The sequence below is a fragment of the Cariama cristata genome, unplaced genomic scaffold (genome assembly GCF_000690535.1).
Source record: "Cariama cristata isolate BGI_N322 unplaced genomic scaffold, ASM69053v1 scaffold9891, whole genome shotgun sequence".
Taxonomy (NCBI): domain Eukaryota; kingdom Metazoa; phylum Chordata; class Aves; order Cariamiformes; family Cariamidae; genus Cariama; species Cariama cristata.
The window spans coordinates 37,808-58,412 of record NW_009598703.1 but is presented as its reverse complement, the minus strand read 5'-3'; the positions used below and the strand labels follow the sequence as shown (position 1 = coordinate 58,412).

Here is a 20,605-nt window from a genome sequence, read left to right as displayed (position 1 = left end):
ATGTGTCCACACAGCAGCTCTACTTTCACTGCAACTGTGGGTCTATTTTTATTGGTGAAGCCATTGCTATGATTGTATGACGCTGGACTAAGGGCTCATCTAAACAGGGTCATAGATTCAGACCAAGGTAAATTACAAATCTGAGCAGAAGAGCTATTCCCAATTAACTTCAACATCCTAACAAAGAGGTGATTGGGAATAGTTAATAAGGAGTAGCTGTTCTGGAATAATCCCTTTTTAAGACAAACCCTTACTCTTTCTATAATTGCATTCTAGGAAGCTATTCTGTACTGAATCAGCATGGGATAGAGTGCCTAGAAGACGTTCAGACCAAGCACAGCTAGCGGTGAGTGGGGCAATGTACACCAGGATGCCCTATTGCAACTATTATGAGTAAGCAGAAGAATAGCAAAATTGGCAACTGAAAGTATTATATCAAAACCACGGTACGAAGGCCTCTCTCTTAGCAGGGATGAAGTATGAGCTGCCTGTTACTGTCTGTGCATTAACCTCGTGCTACGGACAGAATGCATGTTTCAACTCATAACTGATTACAATTTGATTAAATGTTGGGGTGTGGAAAGGACTTGTGTGCTTTTTTTCCAATGTGTATATTTACATTATTATGTGGGAGCAATCAATTTATCAAACCCATCTGATTATTCAATAGTGGGGAAAGACAACTGGTTGGAGGAAAACTTTTATTGTTTTTAAGGTAGACAGAAAATTAGTTTAAAAGAAATTTGCACAATCTTTTTTTGAGGAGAACCTACACTAGCAAACTAATCAAATAAAGGAAAAGCTGATAATTTATAATGCCGTGAAAATTTTCCTGCAGCATAAAATTTTGTGCTTGACCTTGCCAAGGAGGATGGGCTGGAGCACAGACTGTGCTCTTGTGCTTTAATGCATTGTAGTTGTGATACAGTTGCTGTTCATTCATAGTTCTCCTGACTTTTGGAATTCGTCCCTTCCCTTAAAAGGGAAGGTGGCAGCCTGGAGTGGAGAAGCTCCAACTGCTGCCCTTTGGATGTTAATCCACCCTGACTTTCTTAAGCCTCCTACTTAAATCATTATCTTAATGAATCACCATTGCTGCTATCTTCAGTGCTACACAGGAACATGCAAATTTTAAACAGCCTCGGGGAAAGACCTTTTTGTCTGTAAAGTGCTCTGATACTTGCATTTAGATGTTGCCATGATAGGTACCTTGGATACTGCTTTCTGCCTAACCCCATGGATAGATCATGGGCTATAGTGTATCACCCGTGTATGCCTGCTAGGCGGCTCTCAGGGCTTGCCCCTGCCAGGAGATGGATGTGATTCTGCTACTGACTGTAAGCAGCAGCTTTAGCTCAAGCGGTTGAAGCCAGATCACTGTGCAGGTCTGTCATTCATCTAACTGCCTGTTGGCTATGCTTTTTTTTTTTAGTTGCAAAATGACAAGGAGTTAAGGGAATGAGGACAGGGGTCCCCCCTCAGCTCTGCAGCTGCATTTTGACTTTGGGGCAAGTTTCTTCACCTCTTTGCTTGATTCCCCCCCCCCCCCGCCCAAAGAAATACGCCATGCAAATGTTAACATATCAACTAAATTTTCTCCCTAGTAGGTATCAAGAAATTTGATACAGCAGGAAAATTACCAGCTTGCTAGAAAATCTTAAGAACATTTGTTTGAGGAAAAACCGAATGCAGCAAAGCCACTGTAAAGTATCTCCAAGACTTTCAGCATTGTGTTGTCCGGATTTTTTCTTGAAAAGTTAACTTGGCTAGGCATTGAGCTCTGCCCACCTCCAGCTCTCCTAGATGATCGCTTGAGAAATGCTTACTTGTAGATGGCACGTATGGAGAGAGAGCCATGTACAGCTGTTTCAGATGACAAATCTTTGTGGTTATTTGCCATATGCATTGAAAGATTTGATTCCTTTATTCATTAAACCAAGAGCTGAGGAAGCTGTTTTATGCAAATGTCCTAGATGATAAGAAGTACTCTTCTCAAATCGCAAAGTAAATTCACCAGTTGACCCCTTTCTGCAGCTTAGAAGAGCCCATTCCCTTACTATGGGTAACTTTTCCTCACCAGTAATAGTTCCGCTCCTGGAACAACGGCAGGATAAATGCAGAGGATGCCAGGTGAACAGAGGTCCTCTAGTCTCAGCTGGGAGAGCACCATATTAACAGAATTGAGCTTAAATGCATTTTCTGCAATAACATTATTGTCAAGTCCTGCTGGGAGAGTTATGCCCACAAGAGGCCAGAACATCTGTCTCAAGGAGGGCATCCTCATTCTTCTCAGCTAAATCTTCTCTGAAACCAGTTGAGCTGGAGCTGGATGTTTTTAGACTAAGAAGAAATGTGTTTTCTTGGCTCATGCTCAAGCTAAGTAACATGTTCTCGATTGCTTAGCAAAGAAAGGGGATGTGAGCAAAGAGTACATGCTGACTTTTTGCAGCTCAAGACCTGGACGGAAGTCCAGTGTGAGGCAGGAGATACTAACTGCTTCCTTACCCATGTGCGCACGCCTTCCCAAACAGCGGCAAGTAACTAGCCCTGTGACTCAAACATTTTTTCCTGCCTGGTGTAGCTCTGAACAGACTCCCACTTTCTTGTAACAGTGTTTAGGACACTTTGTAAACTGCTTTACACTGACAACTTTTCTGCTTATTGTGAGCAGGCTGTTGTGTTTTCTGTATTCAAGCTCCTAGCTGGTTCTGATCCCTTGTTGGATGGCAGCATTTTATAATACAAGAGGTAAAATAACTGGGGGAGCCATCCATTAGACTCAGCACTTCAAGAAGACTCAGAATAGGAATTTCAGAAGAAGTATCAGAAGTGATTTATATGTGTGTGTGTATAAATACGCGGGGTGTGTGCGTATATATTGTGTGTATATTTCAAAAGAGAAAATTGAGGTGACTAACATTTGAGGTTAACCACAAAACTTAAATGCAACTTTTTTTCAGTCCAGTCTTGGAAAGTAATGGTGATGGGTATGGGCAGGTCTTTGGCTGACTTTCTGAATTGCCTTTATGTCAGAGCTCCAGTAAGGGATTTGGTGGAATTTCTCATCCTATTGTGTATAAGTGATGTTCTATCCCACATCAGTTTCCTTAGGAAACAGAAGGAAAGGGACTCTTTTCCCCAGCACTTAACACACCCAGTGTTATTTTTGCAGGCACTGTATGCAAAATGTTCAGAAAACATCCAGAAGATGCATCAGAGATATCCAGAAGGAAGGTTTAGATTTCAATACGCTGAACTGGCTTACATTATTCACCTAGCTTTTGCATGCTGTCTTCTGCTTGTGAGTAGTAGTAGAGTTTTGTTGATGTACAAAGTTTGTTATTTCTATAGTTTGCTCTTTCAAATTCAGAGATTTGCAACTATGGAAGTACAATGTGTCTGTGCTATTAATTTGTTAAGCTGTCTTGAGCTACTTTTGTTAACCGCTTGTTCACAGGAGTCTGTTTGCTCAAATTACCTGCTCAGTTTTCTGGTCAGGTATGCTGAGACGCAGTGTTTCAGCTCATAACTTTGTTTTGTGTTATCTTTCTCATGGTGCATTACAACTGCCTCCTAGAAATTCTGAAATTGGGGTCAAACAAACTGCTCTGATGTTGCTCCCAGCATTCGCTAATTTGGCAGTGTTTGAGCTGCTACTAAGAAGCATAGAGAAATGGCAGCTGAGCACTGTCACTGACAGTGCTGTTATGAAGAAGTGATGCACATAGCACTACACAGGCAGACGGATTTTAATCTGCAAGTATATCTATCATTAACTTTCAGGGCTTTTGGAACCATGGTAGTTCAGCTAAGAGAGGGGAGATAAGCCAAGCAATTATATGGAACAGCTATATTTGGTGAAGCACATCTCTTGGGATTAGCAGGGGCTCATTAGGCAGGGTAGCAAATTGTGCATCACGGTGCCAAGTCTGACTGATCTTTCAGGACAGTCACTCATTATATCGGGACACCTGGGAAATTTCTTAAGACTTTGCTGGGATAAGCTTAAGAAAGTTTCCTTGGCTGGTCAGTATAGGTTTTAATGCAACAATGCTTCCCCCTGCTTGCTGGGGAGAACCATCTAGTTTCTGCTTCTCTGGCTTGTGGGACTGCGCACTGGGTGTACAGGTGAAAGAAAGTAGCTGTGAACTTTGCGTTGTTGCAAACTGCCATGCTTTTGGGAATACTTTGAGGGGCGGAAAATGGCAGGGATTTGAAAGCTGTGAGTTTGACTGGCTTTAATTGGGTAAACAGAATTGAGAGATCTGTGACATCAGTTGTTGGGAGATAAAAAATTTCACCTGTCACCTCAGCGGACTACATAAGAGCGCTATCTGAAGTAAGTCCCCAAAAAGTTCTGTCAGAGACACTAATGGCCAACTAGGAGGAAATGCTGCACTCCCTGAAGAACCAACAAACTCTCTGGATGTTTACCCAAGCTGGTAAACATCCCAAGCTGGTAAACTACCTAAACAGAAACTATCAGTATGCTGCTACATAGATTCATGGTATGCCAGTACCTTAAACACTATGCAGTTCTGATTATCATCTCTCGAAGGCAGTGGAGCACCAGGAAAGGTTCAGAGAAGACCGTCAAAGATGGGTCTTGAGTCAGTCAACGTGATTTCTCTCTTTGCTGTAGAGAAGAGATGACTTATTATAGAAATTGCGGATGTTTTATACCGCCATGAATGGGGTGGGGAAGGGGAGTAGGGAGTGATTCTTCACAGTTCTTGTGTTAACTAAATTGATTCAAAGCAGTCAAAGAGGAGGCACTCTGTCAAGCAGCAGTTACCACGTGAAACTCATTGCCAAAGGGTGTTATGGATAGCAGAAGTCTAAACAGATTGAAAAATCGATGGAGGACAGATAAGTTCTTATTAAAAGTGATGGCCTGGATGCAATCTCTGGATCAGGAGATCTTTAACAATTGCACAAGGTATAAGAAGCGAAAAGACTGCCTGTACTCTCTTTCACTGCTTTTCCTCCCTCCATGTCCCCTCGCTTTCCCCCTGCTCCCCCCCCCCTTCTGGCTACTCCTGAAGAATACAAAGCTAGATCATTGCTCTTATAATATGGCTATTTTTATAGTTCAAAACTAGAAAGGAAACTAGCTACACTGCAGTGCAGGGAACTAGTTCTGCCTTGCAGCCCACAAGTAATGTAAAGCACACTGAAATGAAGAGAATTAGGAGCCAAATGCCTGCTAATACCTTAAAAATGTGTGTGTTATAAAGTGCCTCTGTAGCCTGCTTTCCTTATTAAAATTCTGACTTAAGAAAAAGCTAAGGTTGTTCATGAAACTATAAGTCACTATGATGTTTCTAGTTATTTTTCCCACTTTTTGTGTTTGGTGCTACAGTCAGTTGGGTTGCCCGATAATACACCTAATGAACTGGCTTGGGCATTTTAACTCGAGTAGTAGTGACACCTTGGGCTGGAAGCTGAGGATGGCTGCCCTCCGCAGAAAGGACTGGGGACCACGACAGGGAGGGAAGAAGCAGCAAGCTGGGGAGAAGGCTGAAAAGGAGGGAAGATATTAAAGTCTATTGTATATGCACAAAAGCAGAAAGTCTAATACAGAGCAGGGCTTAGAGCTGCGACTGCAGTGGCAACAGTCAGTTGGTATTTGGGAGGTGAAAAAAATCAGTTTTATGTTTTGCTAGACGATTGTACTGTAATACAGCAGTGCCTCCTGGCAGGGAAAGCAATGTAATGTAAAGCAATACAGCGTGGAAGAGCAGTTGGAGAGCTGTCAGAAGCTGACTAGCTTGGAATGCTTCCACATGAACCTGGGAGCAAGAGAGCTCGCTGCAGCGTGGCATTCCCCTGCCCCGAGGAGGAGTACGGACTGCAGCACGAGTGTGAATAACGCACTTTACAAACGACGCAGCTCACCTCTCTGGAGGAGGGCTACAGGAGGCTTTTCTAGGCAAATTAGCGAAAGTTTCTTTCTTCTCTTGGGAGATTTCTCTTCCAGCTTACAGAACCCTTCTGAGTTCACATGCCAGGCAGCCCTGGGGCAAATGAGTTTGTACCTGTCAGCTGTCATTGCCTGGCAGACCTGGGTACTCCAGGGCACCACGCTGCCAAAGGCGTAGCACAAGGCTGGAGCTCTCTAAAGTGCGGGCTGGAGGAAAGCTGCTGGGTCTGATCCGATTGGGCAAACAAGGAAGTAATGACTTTTTTTTTTTTTTTTTTAAACAGTTCATATTTCCAGAGGGCTTTAGTGCATGGCATTGGCTTTTATTCCAGTTTTCAGATGTTGGATATACTTAGCAATCTTACTTGTGGTTTTTAACCCTCCCCCCTCTCCCTGCCTCCAGCATTTTCCTTCCCTTCAAATCCTCTGCCTCACTCTGCGTATTGCTACTATAAATTGCTTGGGACGATGGTTCCTGCTTCTTACTTGGAGCCTCTGGATGCTATTAACAAGTAATTGCTGGAAAAGCTTGTTTAAACATCAAAACCCTACGTTAGTTTTTAACTTGCCCTTTGAGGTGGCTGAAATGCTACTGAAAGATTACTTTCCTTTAATACTGGACAAGGAACTTGATTAGGTAAGGGAAATAGTGTTCTTACTAGACTATTTCTGAGGTACCAAGCCATCTTCCTTCTAAATAAGGGATGTGTAGTTCTACTCCCTCTGCTTGCTTCTCACCCCATGCCAGCATATCTGACGTTTATAGTAAGGAGCAAAGAGGTTTTGGCTTTATCCCTTCAACGCATCCAGATTTTCTTTTTTTTAAAAAAAAAAAAAGTAAGAATGAAATGATTCGTTCTGCGTGTTTGCTATCTAGCTACAACTTGAAATCTAGCAATACTGGTAAATTATCCAGGGAGATTCTCTCAGCGTTCAAGCTACATATATAAGGGTTGTCCAGCACGATGTAGGACCAGGGCACAGTGTCTAATACACTACTACTTTTCCTTTTGTAATCGCATCGGTCAGATTACTGGCCAGTGGTTGTGGATGAGCTTCAACACGATCTTCCGCCATTCAGAAACCAGTAGCTACGTGTATGATGCCCCTCTCCCAGTTAAGGCTGCTGTAAGATTGGCTGAAGTGCAACAGGTCTTGCTCAAAATGTAACTGAAGTGTGTTCTGACAGTGGCAATATGAGTCACCGTTAGCCTATTAGCAACCATTGGATAATCAGGTGACATTTGCATTTATTTCACATACTGAAAACTGTTAGGCAGACCTCCTCAGAGGATAAGCGTCTCCTGATTTTAAGAACAAATGGTTCCTTTTGCTTCGACATTCATGCAGCCACAGGGATGCAGTAAATGTATTGACTTTTTATTCCTTTCTACTCTTTCATGTAAGTGTACACAGATTATTACAAGAAAACCGTGTATGAGCTTATAGCTGTGCCTCATCACTTAATGAAGTGTTTGCTTTAAAGAAATGACAAGGACCTTCTGCGGTGGCCGTAGAAGAAGTGGCTAGGCTGCCCAGGCCTGAGCCCCAGCAGGCAAAAGGAAAGACTTCCATTTCAGGTTTTCTAAGCTGGACAGGCAGCCAGGTCTGTGCTAGCAATTAAGGTGTGAAATTTATAAATGGAAGTGCTGCCTTGGGAAGGAATAAACAAATAAGGAACTTGGTGCAGAAATAGTTTGAGAAATGTCATGGATTGTGAAGACAAACATGAATTTGGAAGTAGCATGGGAAGGTTTTATGAATACCTGTTTCTGCTGTGCTTCTCACATAACATTGTGTCTGACCAGGGGAAGGTCTGTCTTCTGTTCCTCTGCTATCTTCTGGATATCAAATTAAGCTTTATCTTTTTACATGTGGCACATGTATTAAGGTTTTTTTTTTGGGAAAAAACACTTCGCTCTAATATATAAGAAATTGGTAAGTACCTCCAGCTTTCACAGTGTGTGAGTGTTTCTCTTTCCACATTGTTGTTTATTTCCACTTGTGTTTTAGTAGTCTTTATGTTAGGGATTTGTGGGATATTGAGCAAAAGTCAAGTGCATCATACATGTAGTGGCTAAAAGCTACTGAATTGAACAATCTTTTTAATACCTAGGAAAAAAATACTTGCTTGAAATTACAATAGGCGCCTTAAACAGTTTTCATAGATCTTAGTGAGTTTAGGTCTGTCTTTATTCAGGCACTACTTGTCTTCTGCCAAAGGTTTAAGGCAAGACAGAACGCTCAACTGCAGAAAGTCTGCCCCTAAACATGAGGAACAAGAGTTTGTAAGAAAGTACTGGGCTTTTGATAGATGTAGCTGCTTTTGCAGGGAGACCTTGAGGCTGTTTTTGCCAAAAAAAAAATAATTATTTTTTTCATTTATTTAATGCAGTAAAGGATTCCAGTTGAAAAAACAGTGAAAGCTTAAGAAATTTAGAATGCTTGTTTTCCTTTTCTAAGCTGGTGAATAAGAACTAGATATAATGGGATGCAAATGTCTGGTAGCTCTAGATTTTGAAGGACAAGGCAATGAGAATTCAGTTTTAAATCATCAGATTTCCAGATCACTTCTCCTTAATAAAGAGTTTGTTTTAAATGTTAAACATGTTCGGACTTAAATGTTTAGTATGCTTGATAAAAAAATGAAGTCAGAAAATTCTCAATGGATGGTTACTTTTTGAATTTTCAGGCAGTATGATTCAAATAAGAAAAATAAAATGTCTAATAAAAGTCATTGGCTGTTTATTAAAAATAATAAAAGGAAGAAAACTGTCAGCTGGATAAATACCTGTAAAATAGAATAAATATTTCAACTGGAGATAGTGCAGCTCTCTGGTTAGCAAAAAATAATACCAAATTGAGAGCAGACTATATTTAGTTGCAAATCAATATGGCTTAGTAGGTACCAGCCACTGATCACCCTTTATGAAAATAACTAGAGTGTAAATGTAAAACAAGATTAAACTTAGTAGCTTTAAATTACTTTGATTTAAATCCACCCTTCCTCTACCATTGGATGCTGTCTGAATAAATAAATAAGAAAAAGCACATTTAGCTGCTGGCATGGTATTGCCATGGCTTTTCCTGTATTTACTATGATGTGACACACAGATAAAGGAAACTCCCTCTGTGTGCTCATGTACCAAGTCACTAACGTAACACTTGGTCCCTTTTTTGTTTTTCCTTCCCTTCCTTTGTCTCTCATCTCCATTACCCAAAATGTAAATGAGAAAGTGAATTTTGAATTTGTCATGGTTTACATACTTCTCAAGGTGTTTGAGTTGCCTCTGAAGACAAGTGCACCTGGCCTCCTATTTTCCTGTCTTCTCTATATTCGATACAAACTGCAAGAGAGCCCTAAAGAGGTTTTATGTATTTTACTCCTGGTCATATGTTTGGTACTGTAACTTCTGAAAATTAAAATTAATTATGATCTTAGAGGCAGACAGTACAACAGTGAAATAGCTTGTAATTTATTTGAACTCTGAAATTCCACTGGTTAAAATATTGTGTAAAACTTTCCAATAATTTGTTTATATATTATTTGAAGAAAAAAACACCTTAATTATGTGTCTGGTTCCTCAATAAAAACAGATAACTATCTGGCTAATCATTGCTATGCATTAGATCACTAATTTTCTTCTTAATGACAGTAGGATTTTTGCCATTTTCCCCCATAAAACTTCTTCAATTATATAACAAATGCATTTGATTTAAGGGGACGCTCTCTAGGATTTTATGCCCCAAGACAGGCGTGTCACAAAATAGCAGGAGGTTGGTGAAGAACCTCAGTTGGATTAAATGCTTGCAAGTACTGACAAGAGTGGGAGTTGAGCATTCGGATGGAGGCCTGTACAGAGGCTCATGGACAGCTCTGTTCCCAGCTACTCCTACTTGAAATGAGTTATTTTGTTTTGCTCTCACCTACAAATACAGACTTTCTGAGTCTTCAGAGAAAATGCCTGTGCTGCTGTCTCCCCATTGGAACACACAGCTCTGTCTGGGTATACAGAGAGGTTGCTCACATGAAGGCCTGGTTTTCACGAAGTCCAAAATTTTTGTTTGTGGAAAAATGAAGTGAATGATTGCACTCCTGTACTAAATGTGGGGATTTTCTTTAAGTGGCCTCTTTAATAGTTGTTTCTACATTAGAAGTGTCACTAAGTATCAAGGTTTCTGGCAGTGCACATCCTGTATATTGCACAGTTATGAAATACAGCTGGGCCTCCACTTGTCTGTTGGGGACACAGACCTACTCTTGTGATTTGGTTTCAAGTTGCTAGAGAAAGACGTGACAGCGTATGTTCTAAGATCTCATGACAAACGTGTAAAGTTCAGTGCTCTTACCGGGCTGGCTGCTAAGTGGCTAGGAAGTCACTAACACTGCGGCTGGCAAAGAATAAAGAAAATGTAAGGATGCTAAATCTTGGTTATGGGAGACTGTTCAACATCTAAACTCCTGGTGTCTAAGAACATGGGGTGGCATTTGCAACAGACATTTCCCTGGTAACCAAAGACCCAGTGTAATAAATAGTTGGTTAAAAAGTAAGAGTTCACAAGGCGCTTAATGCTGATTTTTATGGATGTGGACTTGAAACCTCTTGAAAATGAAAAATGCCAGTAGTAAGAAGTGTACATGTTTCTAGGGGTAGATGAATTTGGGGGCTCTGGGGTCCTGCTCATTTGTTTGAGAATGAAGTATCATGGAATGGCCTTATTCTGGATTCATTTGGATAGAGATGGCCAGAACAGATGACTGGTATGCAGAGTATGTGAGAATTTCCCTCTGCTTCTGACTTGCACTGGACTGATGAGTTGGGTTCACTGAACCCACTGTATCACCCAGCCCTCTAGGGGTTATAAAGCAGAGGTGGACTGAAAAAGTTCTACCTATGCCACTTCAGAAGAACATTTAGCTTGGCACTGCCTTCATCCCTGATGGCTGCTTGTGATGCCTGGAGCTATTTACCGTAGGGATGAGCAGACAAACCTGATGTGTGCTCAAACCTGGAAATATGAATTAACCAGTGGAATAACTTACAGATGCGGTAGATTCCTCCCTCGTAAATTAGACTTTTTAGCAAGATTGGTGCATGCATTCTCACTCGTGTTCTCTCCTAAAAGCCGTTGCAAGAATCGCTTGCTGGAAAATGAAGGCACTTGTGCCATTAAGGAGGAATAAGACAGGAGGATCCTATAAGGCCCTGTGGTCCTCCACCTCTGAGCCCATGCATGCTGGTCAGCAGCCTCTCACATCCATCGGTGCTCTGGTTGCCTGTTAAGTACTACAAGGTGTCTTTCATGAGATGGGTGGCATGGGGGCAGCTCTTATTCAGGCTGAAGAATACCTTTGTATTGTGATACAGAGCTATAGCTCAACCCAGTAGCTCTTCTCTTTTTATCATCTGTGCCAGTCATGAAGATATGACACAAAAAATGCCATTAATGCATTTGCTGCCCTAAAAATTTTCTTGTTGGCTCTTTCAGCTGCTTAGGCCAGCAGCTAGTATCCTCCAAGGCTTGGTGAAGAATTAGGCTGAAGTTGCCAAGGGGTGCCTCTTCCTGCACTGACTTAGAGATGTAAGAGGCTCACTCTCCTTTGTCCTTCCTTCATCCTGCACTAGCCATATCTGCCTTGTGCTCTGTCAGCATTTTCCGCTTGGGAATGGCTGAGTGGACTTTGCTCTGTTAGCTGTGCATCTTCTTTTATTTAAAGGAAATCTTCAGGGTGTCTATTTGGCATAAATCAGTTGAGAATTTGCTGGTAATAAGTGCAGAGGAGGGAAAGAAAAGAATACTTGGGGCCCTCTGCTTTCTCTTGGCTGTGCCTGGTTCATGCTCCTGGAGGAGGTCTTTTGCTTGTCCCTGAACTGGTTCGGCCCCCAGAGCACAAATGCTCTGAAGCTGCAGTGGCAGGGTCGCTGTCTGTCTCCAGAAAGTCATGCGGCAAGGGGCTCCGCGTGCTATGGAGAGCAGCTCCCCCCGTGCGAGGAGTTACAGGATACCGCTGGGGGTAGCTACAGCTGGTATGCACTGGTACTAATATAATCCCACAGGACTGTATCCATGAGACACAAGTGTGACATGTGAGGTATTTAAGGAGACACACCTGTTCTGGGCACAGGCCCGGGTATTGAATGCCTTGGAAATGGAAGGTTTTGGTGGAGCAGGACAGACCCTCATTTCATCCACAGGAGGGCTTTGCTTTCTTCTTTCTCCCCAGTTTCACATTATTTTATAATTCCCTAATATTATGCAATCCCGTGGCCTGTTAGCACCGGGCTGTTTCAAAGGCCAGACCAGTGTTTGCATTTGAACTTTTTTTACCTTAGTGTGTGATTCCAGAGCGATTAGCAGGAGAGAACAGCTCCTGGGCTGAGTGATGGTTTGGGTGTAACTGCTCCCAAGAAAGGGCAGAGAATTCAGAGAATGTCATCTATGCGCAGGGCTGGGTTTTTCAGTCCTTTAGATAATTTAGATTTTATGTTGTGTTTACCTGTATTTTTATTATAAGGCCTCTGTCTTGCCATTTGGAGCAGTAAATCACATAAAAGCAATATCATCTTACCAAATTTTATACAAAAATATTTTGTCCTTTTGGTTTGAAATCTCTGAATGTCTTTCCCTCTCTTCTTCCCACCTGTCCCCCCTTCCCAAAAATTGTTGTGAAATGGCTACTTTCCATACAGAAGAAAAAGCAAGCGAATGCAAAACAAATTTCATGGTTGTGTAGTATAAAGAAATAAACTTGCTTAGATTTTTATCTCTCTTTGTTAAATTAATCTGACACTTGTTTGGCAAAAGATTTTTTTTTTCCCCATTGAAAAGGGGATGTATTAAGATGGAGGAAAAAAATTATGGGATCTGTCATATGACTTGATTTCATCTATCTGTCTTGTCTTTCAAGTAGAATGGAAATTTTCTCTCAAACTTCTTTATGTGCCTTTTTTGATGTTAATGTGGAATCTCCTAGTTTGCCTTGGTCTTACTCCACATGCCTTTTCTTTCCATGAATTCCTGCTCTTGGTGAGGTTTTAAGTGCTTGTTGGTTTGGGAGAGCTTCCAGGATTGAGGCCAAGAATTCTCCTGTACCTGATAGATCACTGTGTGAAAATAGTAGCAACTGGACAGTCTTTCCCTCCCATCTATTTTAAATAGAATTTGCCAATAAACATCCAGTATGCCAATTGTTTATAGAACTAATAACGGCTGGTGGAAATAAGGAAGAGAGGGTGAGAGGCATGTTTTACTCTAGGATCGTTAGTTTGGGCAGTTAGATATTTAGGGGGGAAGGTGGTTATTACTCCCTTCTACAACAGCTCTGAATTCTGAGCGGGGTGGACTGGAACAACCAGACTCTTGAGGGGACAACAGATCCTCCTTCTCAGAAATGAAATGTTGTTGGCAAGGAAGAAGTTCCTGGGAGTGGAGACTTCTTGGCTCCAGCCTCACCCGGCCCATGGAGTAGGCTCACTGTGAGCAGGTCATTGATCCTTACGGCAAGGGGATATAAATCTGAATCTTGTTAGTCCTAACCTGAAAGATGGTTGCAGTGTGGCAAAAGCCTCCTTGCCTGCATGGGTGAGCAGAGGTGCTGATCAAAATCCACAGTCCTCTTTAGTCCCTGTATGCTGGCATTCATAGTTTGACCAGCCCCAAAGCCTCAAATTGCTTTCCTTCCTTGTGGCCAGACACATTTTTGTACATCTGAATGTGAAAGTACCTTTGAATATGATACTAAGAAGCAGAATACCCCATTGTAAGGGAAGCATCATCCTCATCTAGCTGTGGTGCCTCCCAGGCTAGCTTTGTATCTCTGCACATCACCACATTTTGCTGCTGACAGTCTAAAGTAGACATGGCCTCACCATCCTTGTTAGCTGGTAATGGTGGGCTCTCTCCCACCGCTGTCCCTACTGGAATCTCTCAGAGTTAATCGGTTTCCAACCAAAAGCTGAAGAGACTTATTTGGTGGAGGGTGGTGGTGGTGGGTTTAGGGGGGTGGTTGGGTTTAGTGGTTTTTTTTGTTCCTTAACTGCACCCTGCAAAATGTCCCATCTGAGTTGTTTCCAAATACTGGCATCTCTAGGGAAGGGGTTATAAATTGCTAATTTAAAGCCTGCAACAGGATAATTAACTAACCAGTTTGATGTAAATGGCTTAATGGGGCTTTACTAGCCCCTTTGAACTTAAAGTAGCACTAAAAAGTAAACTGTAAATACCTTCAAGGAAAGTACTGGCATGCTTGAATCTGGGGCTGCTTGGTTGTAAGGAGCAAGCCTACTCGACTTGCCAGAAATCCAGTGGCCTGTGTGACAGCAAACATGTCAAGAGGGTGAGGGGACCAGCCAGGCACCCCTTGGGGAAGGCTCTGCAACCACCCTTGTTCTTCAGGAAGCACATAAACTCTGATATATCAGGCTTTCAAACCTGCCCTGCCTGCTTCACAAAATTTAAATCACAACCTCAGTTTAAATGCAACTGTAATGAATTCCATCAGGACTGAAGGGAAAAAAAGAAGAAAACAAACCCAAAAAAACCCCAACAACAAAAACCAAAACCCTGAGGGGGAGGCAGCCACTAGAGTCCACCCTAATTTTCCTGGAGTTGTATTTGCATTAAGGTCTTTTGGCAAGTCCAGGCAGAAACACTTATTACACTTTATTTCAGAAGACCTCGTTACCCACTGAATCTGCTGAGACAACATACTGCAGCCCTGCAGCAGATTCCAGTTTCTGATGAGTTTTGGGGACTTTTTGGAGAAGCTCTAAACTTTCATTCTTGCTGGGTTGTTACAAGATTCCAAGGGAGGAAGTCATCAACTATTAAGCATCTAGAAATGAAGATCATACAAAGTGGAAGCATCTCATGTAGTTAGGCATTGATCTCACTTCTGACTATGCAAACTGGGGTGACAGAGAGGAGAATTTCAGGCCCAAAGGCAGGCAGGAGTATTCCTTTCTGTCCCTTCCTCTACGGGACAGAAGCTCCTCCTGGTCCAAGTGCTGCTCTGCTCCATCTTCTTATTGCACATGCACCACACAGGGTCAGCAGTAATTTGCAAGAACTTCCTTTTCTTCACTATTCCTCTGTCTTGCCACCATCTTTCACCTATTGCCAGCAGCCTTCCTGAGTACTGGAGGATGTTTTGGAGTTTGAAGCACAATCCTCGATTACTACTGTGACTTCTGCCACGTGGGAATTGGCTTTACAGCCAGCTTTGCTGAGTGTTCCTGGTCCTTGGCTGTGCTTTCCTGCCTGCTTGGTTGCAGTACCCCTAAAGAACATGAGGCTGTAAGGCTGAGCCAGACCAGGGCTGAGGCAGGAAGAAGGCAAGACCTAACCTTTTCCTAACTTGGATGGGCTAAAGCAGATCCTGATGCCTCATCATCTGTAATGATGGATCGATTTCTCTGTGGTTTGATTCCCCCCCAAGTTGGGAAAATAATGGGAAATAATATTCCTCTGGCAATGGTAATGCTCACTTCAACAAAAAAAAACCAAAAAAACCACCCAAACAAAAAACATGAAAGCACTGAAGTCTGTTGTAGAGGGCAATGATGCAGAAGTGCTACATTTTATTTTAAAAACCATGTCTGACAGAGGATTCAGTCCTGCACTCTAATTGTTCAGGTGTCTATGGGCCTATTGTATGCAAAGATCAAAATGCTCTACTGTGGCCTTTAAAAGAAGAGGTAATAATGTGGCCCTTCTTTGCTCCTACATGTTGACTGAAGAAGCTGGCACCATGGCACTACCTGCTTGCAGTATGCGGGTGGGAGCACAGTGCAGGATTAATTTGGGGTTGATTGTGTTGGCATGGATCTGTCAGCAGAGCTTACCCAGCTGCCTGTGCTACGCTGTAGCTGTTAATCCTTTACTTTTATAAGGACTAACCCAGATCACATATTTAAAAAAATTTAAAATCTGTGTGCTATTAGAGAGAGAGAAATAGATACTTGCAAACAGAAGAGCTCTGTATACATGCAGTGTTGATGGCTGGAGACTCCCTTCAAGGAACACCAGAACACCTTAGCATGCCAGCTTTGGCATCTTGGCATCTGACTGCGAAATGCAAATACTCAATCTTAATCCATCATTCCCACATGCCGACAGGTATCCAAGGGGAACTTCTGTGAATGTTGTTGTTATTCCCATATAATTTCAGCTACTGCTTTGCTTCCCAGCACCACCCCACCATGTGTCCAACTGAGTGCAGTGTCTTCTAGGCTTTTTATGCCAAATCTTTTGGATTTGCTTCTCTCCTGGGGAGGCAAAAGGGCATTAGTGTGCATGTGCAGCAGAGGAACAAACCCTGTGTTGGAGGGAGTGGAGTTGTTTTTATGAGGCTTTTATTTTTCTAATCCCCGCACCCAACAAACCCTTCTGCAGATTTTTAGATTCCTGACTAAGTCCTTCAAATGATATGATCAATTAAAAACAGAATGAACAAAAAAGCTTTTTCACACTTCTTAGGAAAATAAAAATTAAGTTAAAGAAAAAAAGTGGATTGTAATAATCATCCTTTCTTTCACATGAGAGTCGGTCAGAGTTGGGACTCCTTTTTGCAGTTCTGGTGTACTTTACGTATCTTCTGATTTCCATTACAAAAGGCAAAAGTATGGTTGTTTTATACAAATAATAATAAAAAATACATATGAAGAAAGCTAGCATGACTAAGAATTTCTGCTGTGTCATTCATCCCCTTGAAAGACCCAAACTCATCAGTCATTTTTGGGCACCTCAGTAAATTTCAGCACAGCTGTTAGCCCTGTCAGAAGCATCGCATATCTCTCAGTGACTCAGTCTCTTCTGGGGAGAAGTAGTAATATTTGTGAGATGGCAAAGCAGAATTTATTTTCTCAACAATTTCACTATTTGTTATGAATAACTGTCTTTAAAAAAACCCACGATAATCTCCCTTCCAATACACCTTTTGTTTTGAAACTCACCAAACCTGACACTCATATTTGATTTGTTGGCTCAAGAACAACAGGGCAAATGTGAGTGATAAACCCCAGCCCTGCACTCTCTATGGTTACTGCTAGAGAAAAAAAAAATTGTATGTAACAGTGCTTTCCTGACCTTTCCTCTGTTTTTAGAAACATGAAAAATTTCATTAGCACTTTTTCCCTGGCTATTGCAAATAATAAAAAGTTGTGTGAAAATTAGAACATAATGAAGACGAATTTTAGAGTGGTGTCTGCTGCAGGTCTTGGGTGTGTTTGCTGAATTGCCTCCTGCTTAGAGAGCAGCTGGAAAATCCGAGTCCTCTCCCAACATGTTAAAACCAACTTTTTCAAAGGATGCAGTAGCTGTGCCAAAGCACCTTGCCTATTTGTAAGCAAATGCATACTATTGGGACTGTCTCTTCCTGGGCCAGCATTCTCACATGCAGCTGGCTGTATTAAATCAATTTGATGAATTACTATATACTTTTTTATTTTTCTACAGGCAGGTCCCTGCTATTTCTTGCCTGCACAAGATTAAACGGGCTTTTACGTTACATACTCTGTTATAAGACTTTAATTGTCTGGAATGGGTCTGTGTGTGCAATGACTGGTCCTGGAAGGCTCTGCGGATTTGGGATTATTGTCAGGTTTCTTCCACTGAGATAGCAGGGAAAGAAGATGTGTGAAAGCCATGTTAGCATCCATGATGGAGGATACCTTATCATAAGAAGGATGCCGCCTATGCCACTTATTCAGGTTCTTGACAGGAGTTGTTTGGTTTTGGATTTTGGGGTGGTTTTCCTGCTGTTAAAACATATTCTTTGAATGAGGTGCCTGCTAGGAAAAGGCCTGGAGAAGGGAACAGATTAATCCTAAATGAACTGACTTGATGGGTCAGAGAAAGCTTGATGGCATCAGAACATCCCTATGGCTGATGAGGCATATCTCTTCTCAAGTTCATGAGCCTCAGGATGTGTGTGTTTTGGAGCACCTGCACTGTAGCATAACAATGCCACAATTTATTCAGCCCTTCTCTGTGACAGAGCTGCGTGCGGCTGAATAATGTACAGCCATGGGCCAGGGACTGAAAGCAGCTAGATACTATATACAGGTGCTTGGGAATGCACAATGCCAAGAGAGAGGTTTTAGTCCAAACATATCCTCACTAAACATACTTTTTGCGTCGTTTGGGAGTCTCTTGATGCTGTTATATTAGTGGGCTCTGCTGGAAGTGGTAAAGACATAAGAATTCTAGTTTTTCTTTCTAGTCCAAGGTATAGTATCAGTGTTTGTTGTGGCTGTTAGCAGTAGTTTGTACGTGTATTACTCCTTTAGCCAGATTCTGATCCTATTCATGTAGCTATAAAACTGCTGAGTTGTTTCATCTGTGTAACGGAGGTTTCAGTCTCTCTGGCTGGTTTGTTTTTTTCTGTTTTGGTTCTGTTTGGGTTTTTGTTTTTTTCTTTAACTCCTTTCCTTGCTGAGAGGAGAGAGCTCTATGGGAAGTGATCCAGCAAACTTTTAAAATAGCCTTTTAGTGTGGAGGTTTTTTTTTTTTAAACTCTTGCTCAAGCTTTTAAATATGTGAATTGTCTCCGTGAATTCTCATCTGAGTGCCTATGAAACCTGCCAGCCAAGCTTAAATCTTGCAGGAGGTGCGGCCACATTTGTGTTCTCAGAGCTCTCTGGCACAGACACCTGGTACACCTGTGTCTCCTGCTAGTTTCAGCACTGTCACAACTTCACCCCTCGTGCCTGTTTCACTGGTACCTCCTGTTTTTCCCAAGGTTATCTTCTATAAATAGAACCTGCTCCAGCTTTTCACTCCCCCACACCCATTCTCGAGGAGAATAATTAGCAATGAGATGGTTTTAATAGTGCTGAAAGAAGGAGGGTGATCCATTCTGCTGCGCTCTTTGAGGCTTTTTTCTGACAGGAAATAAAAGCACAAATTGCTTAGCAATTTCCTTAGGTGAAAATGTAAAGTGAATAGCTTTTGAAATAGTTGAGTATTTAAACATTTGATAAACCATGGATTATCTGAAGAATAAAATTGTAATTGTTTTGGCACCCACAGAATTCCATGCAAAGGTCTCAATCTGACTATAAAATCTAGTAATTTCCTTAATTGTTGTTAGACTGCTAGAGGTAACTGTGGCATCTAGTGTTCACCGGTCCAGAAACCAAAACCGTGCTCAACCCAGGCTAGCAGAGATGCTTTGGATGACGCAGCTGTCAGCACATAATACAGCAGCCAGAAGATGCAAACATTTAGAGCATTCATAAACCAGAAAAATGTCTCTAAAATGAAGAAAAACCCTAAATTAAAGCATATAAGTGTTTGAGGTGGCGATGCTGTCTTTACTGTCCTTTAAACCATGCCTGCAGCAGCCCAGAGCTTAATGTCGTATAAACTAAGAGAAATGAAAGCAATCTGTCTCTATAGGCTACATGATGCGACTGATGAGCAACTGCTCAGATAGCAGGGTGCTCTGTGCGCAGTAAGTGCCTGCAGATAGAAATGCAATGTAAAGGAATCATTGCTGGCACACTGATACGTGCTGGCAGATTACAATGTATTTGGTGGAAGGGTAAGAATCTACCACAGCTTTTTAAAATCACTCCTGTCGTGATCACCTCATGATAAAACATTAATTTCTCCAGTATAAATAAAAGCATAGCACATTTTCCAAATAATCTCTTAAAGTAAAAATGGATTAATCCATAAGAGTAAACCAAGTCAGAACAACCAGACAACCTACAGTATTACTACCCAGAGCTCAGAATGAAATGGGAACGGCGGTACTTCTTCAGGTTTTACAGCCACCTCTTTGCTCAACTTTGATAATTATTTATTACCATTAATATTGTGCTTTGCAAACTTGTACAGTGCTTTATGAAGTAAAACATGTTTCCTATTTTAAAGATTTTATAATCTTGTGGGCTGATAAGGGGTGCAGATTATCCCTTGGATGTTCATAAATAGCATTAGCACTAAGAGTTTTATTAGTGCTGGGTCTTTCAAGCCCGTGGCTCTTTCTTTTTCTTAACACCACTGTCCTAGTCAAGTGCCGAAATAAAGATTTCAGCACCTTGATCTTCCAGGCTGGAACAGTGTAGGCATTCTTTTGTCCTGCTTGTAGTGAAAGGGCAAAACCCAAGCAGAGTCCCAGTGCAGTGACTATTGCTCTGCACGGGTTTAACGCACCGCCTCTGCCTGCCTCTCTCTGAGCCTACAAATCTGGAGTTTGGGTGATGGCAGCAGAGAGCAAACTTGGGAGGGGGGTGAGGGGGGTGGGTGTGTGCGCGCGTGTTTTAAATAAACAAACAATGGAACAGCAACTTCAACAAATTGTGAGTAGTGCTAATTTGTTATAGTGCTGTCTTGCCTTCTGGCAGTGTTGATTTAGGAGAAGCTGAGCAGACTGGAACGGAGGCGGGAAGCCGCTGGTTCTTTCGCTCTGGGGTGTGTATATGGTTCAGTATTAAATGCTTCTAGGCGTCCTGTCCTGAGGAGCTTTCAGATTACAGGGTAAAGCACATGCACAGGCTGCCAATCCCCTTTTCAAAACCGAATCTTGGGCAAAAGTACCTTCCCCTCTGCCTTGCTCTTCCCCTTCCACTTTTTTAAACGGAGAGATGTTTTAAGTCTTGATTCACGACAAAAAACTGTAATTTGTGTGTTTTGAAGACTACCAGAAAATCCCTGACCTTGACAAGAATAGTG

At 41.9% G+C, this 20,605-nt stretch overlaps 1 protein-coding gene across 1 annotated transcript in view; it reads left to right on the top strand.

Moving 5' to 3' along the window:
* Positions 1–276: 276 nt before the first annotated feature.
* The window catches only part of HIC2 (hypermethylated in cancer 2), a 32,680-nt gene continuing 12,351 nt past the window's right edge, over positions 277–20,605 (top strand). The window contains exon 1 of the mRNA XM_009709399.1: positions 277–346. The gene's annotated coding sequence lies outside the window, so the exon portion shown is untranslated. The remainder of the gene's footprint in view (positions 347–20,605) is intronic.